Source organism: Sturnira hondurensis, unplaced genomic scaffold (assembly GCF_014824575.4).
Source record: "Sturnira hondurensis isolate 20B ecotype Veracruz unplaced genomic scaffold, ASM1482457v3 Scaffold0009244, whole genome shotgun sequence".
Classification (NCBI taxonomy): domain Eukaryota; kingdom Metazoa; phylum Chordata; class Mammalia; order Chiroptera; family Phyllostomidae; genus Sturnira; species Sturnira hondurensis.
The window spans coordinates 6142046-6151894 of record NW_028081875.1 but is presented as its reverse complement, the minus strand read 5'-3'; the positions used below and the strand labels follow the sequence as shown (position 1 = coordinate 6151894).

At 40.8% G+C, this 9849-nt stretch overlaps 1 pseudogene; it reads left to right on the top strand.

Moving 5' to 3' along the window:
- The first annotated feature begins 2376 nt into the window (after nt 1-2376).
- Nucleotides 2377-3796, top strand: LOC118994380 (elongation factor 1-alpha 1-like; annotated as a pseudogene).
- Nucleotides 3797-9849: the final 6053 nt, after the last annotated feature.

Here is a 9849-nt window from a genome sequence, read left to right as displayed (position 1 = left end):
GAGAGACCAAACCGATGTATATAAGAAAGGACATGGAGATAACATCATTTATTTAACTCATCCCTCATTGGCAATTTGGATTACTTTCATTTTTTAAAAAGATTTTACTAATTTATTTGTAAAGAAAGGGTAAGGGAGGGAGAAAAAGAGGGAGAGAAACATCAATCAATTGCCTCTTGCACAAGCCCCAACTGTGGGCCATGCCCACAACCCAGGCAAATGCCCGGATCAGGAATTGAACTGGTCATCTTTTCCTTTGCAGGACGACACCCAAGAAAATGAACCACACAAGTCGGGGATATTTTCATTTTTTAAGTGTTGTAAGCAATATTGCCTTGAACAACTCTGTAAGTTAATTCTAAAGTGCATTTATGATGATTGACATATACAGCGATTTTTTAGGTTACATTTCTTAAAGCAAATTTGCTAGGCCAATGGGAATCTAAAATAGTATACTTTTTACCCATCACTAAACTGTTATACCAAAAAATTGACTAATTATATTCTCTTGTTGGAAGGATCTCAAACTCTCTCTTCTTATTCTGTGACTATATCCTGAGGGTAAATCAGCTAGAATGTAAGCTCCAGGAAGGCAGTAGCTTCTCTGACTCTACCTAGCATAGATCTTAATACATAATCAGAACTCAATAAATATGCTTGAATGAATGAATAATTGCATATTTCCTCTTTTACCATTCAGGAAACTGGAGTTTGGAGAGATAAAATGAACTTCCTGCCACTTTACAATTTCTAGTGGTCTGTTTGACTCCAGGGGAAAATGTATGTGGTGTCAGCATTAATTGTTGGGTAAACTTCACCTTAGGCATAGCTTCCCTTTCGAAAAATCAGCAGAGATGATGCAGAGATCAGGATAGTGCCTCAGGGACACTGCTGGCAGTCTGGGTGCTTGAGGAGTGTGGGAAAAACTGGTTTTTGGCTCAGTTTCATGTTTTTAACTGTAAAAATTACATAACAAAATTTACCATTTTAACCATTTTAAGTGTACAGTACAATAGTGTTGAGTATATTCACTTGTTGTCAAACAGACCTCAAAATTTTTTATGTTGCAAATATGAAACTCTATACCCATTAAACAAAAGTTCTCTCCCTCCTACCCCCACCCAGCCACAGGCTTGTTTTACTTAGCATAATGTCCTCATGTTTCATCCACGTTGTAGCATGTAACAGGATGTTCTTCCTTCTAAGACTAAATTATATTTCATTGCATGTATATCCATTTTGTTTATCCATTCCTCCATTGATGGACATTCAATTTGGAAAGTCATTTTCATCACAACCTCTCCAATAACCAATCAGACAGAGGACGATTCTGATGAAGAAACTCCTTTGAGGTCAGCCAGACAAGTGATAGCTTGGGCCAGACACTGTCTATTAAAAAAGAAAGTAACTCCTAAAAATCCCCTCACGAACATTGGGAGAAGTCCCCATGAAGAAATAACAATAGTCAGGGTTTGTTACATTGAGGAGAAATCAAACTTAAGGGCAGGTTTTTCCTTTGGTTGATTCAGGGTGTGGACCTGGCATTTGATTTGGTCTGTACCTACATGTTTCTTAGTCAATGCTGAGCTGACAGAATGCAGGGTGTTCCTCTGGCCAGACACAGGTCCTCTGAAACCCATTACTTTGGTCCTCTTTCCATATTTTACCAGCAATGCCAATGATAGTGGAAAGGAAAATTGGCTCAAGGTGATTGTTTTTTCATTTGAATGTGAGTGCTTTTGCTCTTGGGGTCACTGTGAACCACATCTTAATGTCTCACACCTGCCCTGGTGTGAGGCTTAACAAACACTTTTATTTGCTTCTGTCAGCATTCAAACGTTGGTTGCTCTGGAAGAGACTGTGTCTGGTGCCACTAACTTACCTAGAAGATTGTTAACGTGGACAGTGTAGAGCACAACGGAATATAAGATGGATGAGCACAAACAAGGCAGAGAGCTGTTTTCGGTGCATAGCTCTTCAAACCTGACTTTCACGTGTGTTTAAATAGATGCCTGAAAGATGGTTTCTGTGGCAGACACACTTTCAGTCTTCTCAAAACTGCAAGTGTGACTTTAAGTGAGTGATTTAACCACATAGAACTTCATTTTCCCTAAGTATAAGGTTGGGGCAGGAAGAGAAATGTTATCCAATGACAGCTTATGTAAAAGTGGCCAGCACTTTAAATTCTTAATTCCATTTTTATTTCTTCAACATGAGTTTTCTTCCCAAGACTCATGGATGTATTTTAGGTGGCTGATTGTAAGAGCAGTCATTGTAATCTGTGTTGCTTAGATTTGTAGCCTTTTTCAAATTTTTTAATTTGCTTTTTTCATAATGGGTTTGTTGTCAGAACACAGGTGTCAAGAAATCCAGCACTAAATCAAAGCCAAAATGGGAAAGAAAAAGACTCACATCAAGATTTTATTATGGACACGTAGATTCCAGCAAGTCTACCACTACTGGCCATCTGATCTACAAGTGTGGCGGGATAGAACCATTGAAAATTTTGAGAAGGAGGCTGTTGAGATGGGAAAGGGCTCCTTCAAGTATGCCTGGATCTTAGATGAACTGAAAGCTGAATGTGAGCATGGTATCACCATTGATATCTCCCTGTGGAAATTCAAAACCAGCAAGTATTACGTGACCATCATTGATGACCCAGGATACAGAGACTTTATGAATAACATGATTACAGGGACATCTCAGGTTGACTGTGCTGTCCTGATTGTTGCTGCCAGTGTTGGTGACTTTGAAGCAGGTATCTCCAAGAATGGGCAGACCCATGAGAATGCCCTTCTGGCTTACATGCCGGGTGTGGAACAGCTGATTGTTGGTGTTAACAAAATGGATTCCACTGAGCCACCCTACAGCCAGAAGAGATATGAGAAAATTGTTAAAGAAGTCAGCACCTACACTGAGAAAATTTGCTACAACACTAACACAGTAGCATTTGTGCCAATTTCTGGTTGGAGTGGCCACAACATACTGAAGCCAACATGTTAGCCAAATGCTAACATGCCTTGGTTCAAGGGATGGAAAGTCACCCAGAAAGATGGCAATGCCAGTGAAACCATGCTGCTTGAAGCTCTGGATTGCATCCTGACACCAACTTGTCCAACTGACAAGCCCTGCGTCTGCCTCTCCAGGATGTCTACAAAATTGGTGGCATTGGTACTGTCCCTGTGGGCTGAGTGGAGAAATGCTGTTCTCAAATCTGGCATGGTGGTCACCTTTGCTCCAGTCAATATTACAACTGAAGTAAAGTCTGTTGAAATGCACCATGAAGCTTTGAGTGAAGCTCTTCCTGGGGACAATGTGGGCTTCAATGTCAAGAACATGTCTGTCAAAGATATTCATCATGGCAATGTGGCTGGTAACAGCAAAAATGACCCACGAATGAATGCTGATGTCACAGCTCAGGTGATTATCCTCAACAATCCAGGACAAATCGGTGCTGGATATGCACCTGTTTTGGATTGTCACACAGCTCACATTGCTTGAAGATTTGCTGAGCTGAAGGAGAAGATTGATTGTTCACTCTGGGAAAAGGCTGGAAGATGGCCCAAAGTTTTTGAAATCTGGTGATGCTGCCATTGTTGATATGGTTCCCACCAAGCCCATGTGTGTTGAAAGCTTCTCTGACTATCTTCCTCTGGGCTGCTTTGCTGTTTGTGACGTGAGGCAGGCGGTTGCTGTTGATGTCATCAAAGCAGTGAGCAAGAAAGCAGCTGGAGCTGGGAAAGTCACCAAGTCTTCTCAGGAAGCTCGGAAGGCTAAATGAATATTATCCCCAAGACCTGCCATCCCAGTCTTAATCAGCGGTAGAAGAATGGTCTCAGAACTGTTTGTCTCAAATGGCCACTTAAGTTTAATAGTAAAGGACTTGTTAACAATTACAATGCATAGTAAAAGAAGGAAAGAAGAATGTTTTGTAGACCATTTGTTTGTGTGTGTGTGTGGCAGTTTTTAGTTTATTATTTTTTAAATCAGTACCTTTTAATGGAAACAACCAAAGTCTGTCACAGAATTTTGAGACCCATTAAAACAAAGTTTAATGGAAAAAATTTTAATTAATTTATTTTTATTGTTGTTCAAGTATAGTTGTCTCCATCCCCCCCCCACCTTTAAAAAAAAGAATATTTATTTTTAGACAGAGGGAAAGGGAGGGAGAGAAGGAGGGAAAGAAACATCAATGTGTAGTTGCCTCTTGTGCACCCCTATTGGGGACCTGGCCTGCAACCCAGGCATGTGCCCTGACTGGGAACTGAACCAGCAACTCTTTAATTTATAAGCCAGTACTCAATCCACTGAGCCATACCAGCCAGGGCAGATTTGTAGCCTTTTTAAAGGCATCCAAGGTCATGTTCTTAGGAAGTCTAAAAGACTAGCCTTGGGCTGTCTTCATTCTTTTCCAGATGGAAAATGGAAAAAATGTGGTCAAGCATCCAAATGTTTGGTCTATAAAACCCTCAAAACTTTTAAATGTTTGGTGTTGGGAGGGCAGGAGGTAACATAAGTATGTGCTTGTCATAAAGTTACAACTGGCAGAGATAGTGGGACCTTTGGTTTTAGTCAGGTAACTCAGGAGAAACAACCCAGATTTTGTGGTTTAACTCCTTTCTTCTCTTCCTTAAAAGATTTGTATTTTATTTTCACTCCAGAATTTTTAAAAGGTTGCTTTGAATTACTTGATTTGTAGTACCTGGATGAGAATTTTAGAAATTGTATAAATATCTGACTTTATAAGAATTTAAATTTGGATACTGGCTCCTTATTTAGACCAAACTTGTTACAATGGAAATTCTGAGTTTACCTGAGATAAAAAAGAAAATAAATTATTTGTTTGTAAAACAATATAGTTTTAAAATATAAAAGCTAGATCCTGTGTAGCTGGATCTACCTACATTTTTACCTATTAACCAATTTTTTATTTTTAATTTCCTTTAGAATATATGTGTATTTTCAGCACTATTCACAAATGAGTCATAATATTAAATGTTTTTTTGAAAAAAAAAACAGTGAAATCTCATCAACATTGCCTTCATCCATGGGGGTGGAAAGAATGCTGAGAATGTGAGTTCCACTGTGGTAGGTCGCTTGCATTGTGGTTGCAGTTCTTCATTCTGTCCCAGTCCTTAATGCTCGACTCAGCCATGTGACTTGATTTGGCCAATGGGTTGTGGGCACATGCAGTGTGTGACATAGCAGAGGCTTTGAACAGTGCCTTGCTCTCTTGGGGTTTGCTCTCTTACAGTAACCTAGATAACATACATCAGCTAGCTTACTGGAGTATTACACATGAAACATGCTCACATCCTCCCTCCTCCCTGTTGAGACCATCATGACAGACAGGAGGGCTGAACTGAGAGTAGCCAGCCCACCCACAGCTGAGTAAATGCATGAGCAGGCCTGACAAAGATGGGCAGAAAGACCCGGATAACCCACAGACTCAGAAAAAACAATAAATGGCTTTTTAAGCTTCTGCATTTTGGGGTGCTTTGTTGCAGAGCTATTGTGGCAATTGATAACTCATACACTGCTGTACACACATGGTTGTCTGAAAGAAAATGGACCTGTTTTATAGCAGCTGTGTGACAAGGAGCTATTATTTCATCTCTCTGTGTATAGGGTAAGTGGAGGCAGTGTGACTTCCTCACCGAGGTGTCTGGGTAACTAAGGAAAGCAATGTTCTCATAGTCTTAGAGGGGCCTGATAACTAGTTTTCTCATACCTTTGTGACTGGGTCCGATAAACTTCTCATAACATGAAGTGGGCTTGCACGCGCAGAATTATGTTATATTATACAAGGTTTTGGCAGTTTTCCAGCTTTGTTCCCCTCTAGCCCTTAAACAGTTAGGGGCTTTCCACCATCAGATACACAGATTGTGGAGTGCGTGGCTCACCCACCCATAAATAAAGGCACATCAAGCATCCCCATGGCTCTGCACATTTTCTCCTGTATCCCAGAGGCAGGAATGAATCTACCCATCTCGATTGGTTTCAACACACTGAGCATCATTTTTCTTACCTGAAATATGGAGAAAATAATTCCTATTTGGCTAGAGGGTTGAGCAGGTTCACATGGACTATCACTGAACAATTAATACATAGCCCCTTTAATAAGTAACAGCTGTGATTGCCCTGGCTTTATTATTATCAAGAGTAAACAGATTGAGCCAGGAAGCTGATGTCTGGTTGAACCCAGCAGCTGATGTCTGGTTTAGCCAGTGTGGGTTTTACACTTTCTTATTTAAAGTCTTTGGAGAAAAACCCATCTGGAGGGTAAGCCCTGGATTGTCCGGCTAGGAAAACAGAATGAATATCACTGTCAGGATAATAACTTTTGACTCTGGAGTATCATTTTGGTTTCAGGTTTCATTTTTGATCTTTGAGAGTGGATAAAGTAAGGACCAAAGAACCTCCCACCCATAAATTTTGTAGACTGACTTAGTCTCTTTAATTCTGAACTTTTGGATAACCTTGTAGGCTCCACTGATTATTTTAAAGATATTTTAGTTGCAGAGGGAATCTATATAGTTTAGGAAGATAAATTCCACTGCCTCAATGCATGTGTTGAAGTAGACACAAAGAACTGAGCATGTGGGGCCCCAAGCCTGGTTGATGGGGTTGTGGAACTGTTCTTTGAGATACATTCCGTATTTATGTTTTTGGCTAAGAGATAAGACCAATGAGAAATAAAGCATGTTTTTACTGTGTTCCTCTATGTTTCCTTGCTAGGAGATCTACTTATTCCAAAAATAATATTCAACAGGTGTTTCAACAGCTCAACTTCTTTTTTTAAATATATTTTATTGATTATGCCATTACAGTTGTTCTATTCCCCCCTTCATTCCCCTCCACCCTGCACACCCCCTCCCCCACTATTCCCCCCTTTGGTTTATGACCACGTGTCTCAAATTCTTTAGATTATATATTTCCTCTACTATTCTTGCATTCTCCCCTATCTATTTTCTAACTACTGTCTATGTTACTTATTTTCTGTACCTTCTCTCCCCTTCTCCTCCTCCCACTCCCCTGTTCCTAATCCTCCATGTGATCTTCGTTTCCATGGTTCCACTCCTGATCTAGTTGTCCTCTTAGTTTGCTTTTGTTTTATGTGTGGTTGTCAATAACAGTGAGTTTGCTTTCCTTTCACTGTTCATATTTTTTATCTTCTTTTCCTTAGATAAGTCCCTTTAACATTTCATATAATAAGAGCTTGGTGGTGATGAACTTGTTGAATTTGAACTTATCTGAGAAGCACTTTATCTGTCCTTCCATTCTAAATGAAAGCTTTGCTGGATAGAGCAACCTTGGTTGTAGGTCTTTGGATTTCATGACTTGGAATACTTCTTTCCAGCCCCTTCTTGCCTGTAAGGTCTATTTTGAGAAATCAGCTGACAGTCTGATGGGAACTCCTTTGTAGGTGACTGTCTCCTTATCTCTTGCTGCTTTTAGGATTCTCTCCTTCATTTTAATCTTGGCTAATGTAATTATGATGTGCCATGGTGTGTTCCTCCTTGGGTTCACCTTCTTTGGGACTCTCTGAGCTTCCTGGATTTCCTGGAAGTCTATTTCCTTTGCCAGACTGGGGAAGTTGTTCCTTTATTAGTTGTTCAAATAAGTTTTCCACTTGTTGCTTTTCCTCTTCCCCTTCTGGTACCCCTCTAATTCAGATGCTGGAACGTTTAAAGATGTCCTGGAAATTCCTAAGCCTCTCCTCATTCTTTTGAATTCTTGTTTCTTCATATTTTTCTGTTTTGTCATTTTTTTCTTCCTTCTGGTCCACTCCCTTGATTTGAGTCCCAGTTTCCTTTCCATCATTATTGGTTTCTTGTGCATTTCCCTTCATTTCAATCAGTTTAGCCTTCATATGTTCCTCTAATTTGTGACTAAAATCAACCAGTTCTGTGAGCATCCTGATCACCAGTATTTTGAACTGTGCATCTGAGAGGTTGGCTATTTCTTGGTTGCTTAGAGTTATCAGCTCTGGGGCTTTGAGATCTTGAGCCATATTTTGGTCTGTGCATGACTGTTATGTATGCAGAGTGGAGCCCTAGGTGTTCACCAGGGCGGGGCCACCCAGGTCGCTGGGTTGTGATGCTGTATGTGGGGACAGGGTCAAAGAGGGGCAATGGTGGTCCCCTCTGCTGCTTCCCACTGCTGGGGCCTGTGTGGTATGTCTCACTGCTCGCTCCTTCACTGGTTTATCTGCATGCGAATGTGTGACCTCGGTCAGCCTGCCACCTTACGCCCTCACTGGGTCTGCCCGTTGCTACCCCATACCTGGCATCTGTCCACGGCTCCCTGAGCACCTGTGTCAGGGGATCTTTCCTGCCCGACCCTGCTCTGCTGCTGGCTTTGCCCCTCTTACCAGTCTGCCTTGAATGGTTCGTTGTTCTCGGACTTGCATATAGTTCAATTTTCTGTGTTTTGGCTGCGTTTTTGTTACTAAAACTTTGTTGTCTTTTAACTTGGTTGTGGGAGAAGGCACAGTGTTTCCACCTATGCCTCCATCTTAGCGGAAATCTTCAACTTATTTTTTTTTGGTATTTTCTTTCTTTTTAAAAAATTGTTGTTCAAGTATAGTTGTCTCCATTTTTCCCTCATCACTCCCACCACCCCAGCCACCCCCATCTCCCTGCCTTGATCCTACCCCTCTTTGGCTTTGTCCATGTGTTCTTTATACATGTACCTTGACAACCCTTTCCCTCCCCCCAATTATTCCCTTTCTCCTCCCCTCTGGTTACTATCAGTTTTTTCTTTATTTCAATGTGTCTGGTTATTTTTCTTGCTTGTTTGTTGATTCGGTTCCACTTATAGGTGAGATCACATGATATTTGTCCCTCACTGCCTGGCTTTTTTCACTTAGCATAATGTTCTCCAGTTGCATCCAATGTGTTGTAAAGGGTAGGAGCTCCTTCTTTCTCTCTGCTGTGTAGTATTCCATGTGTAAATGAACTGTAGTTTTTTGATCCACTCATTTACTGATGGGTACTTAGGTTGCTTCCAGCACTTGACTATTGTAAATCGCGCTGCTATGAACATTGAGGTAAATAGGTCCTTTTAAATTGGGATATCAGGATTCTTAGGGTAAAATCTCAGCAGTGAAATTGACAGGTCAAGAGGCAGTTCCATTTTTAGTTTTCTGAGAAACTCCATACTGTCATCCTATGGATGACATCTATGGAGAGCTTAACTTTCCATAGAATTCACTCATCCTTAGAGCCTAGGTGAACATGCAAATACTCAATAAATGACTGTTGGATGGATAAGCAAATGGATGACTGAATTCACCCTTGCCACAAGATAGTGTCTTCTTCTTTTTTTACATTTATTTATTTAATTGTTGTTCAAGTATAGTTTTCTGTCTCTTACTCCCATTGCAGCACACCCTCACCTGTGCTCCCCACCTCCCTCCCATTTACACCCCCTTAGTTCTTGTCCATGTTTCCTTTATACTTGTTCCTGTAAAGACTTCCCCTTTTACCCTGGAATTCCCTCTCCTGTCCCCTCTGGTCCCTGTCAGCCTCTTGTGTATTTCAGTGTCTTTGGTTATATTTTGCTTGCTTGTTTGTTTTGTTGTTTAGGTTCCTGTTAAAGGTGAGAGCATATGGTATTTGTCCTTCAACACCTGGCTTATTTCACTCAGCATAATGCTTTCCAGGTTCATCCATGCTGTTGCAAAGGGTAGGAGCTCCTTCTTTCTTTCTGCTGCATAGAATTCCATTGTGTAAATGTACCACAGTTTTTGGATCCATTCATTTACTAATGGGCACCTAGGCTGCTTCCAACACTTGGCTATTGTAAACTGTGATGCTATGAACATTGGGGTGCATAGGTTCTTTT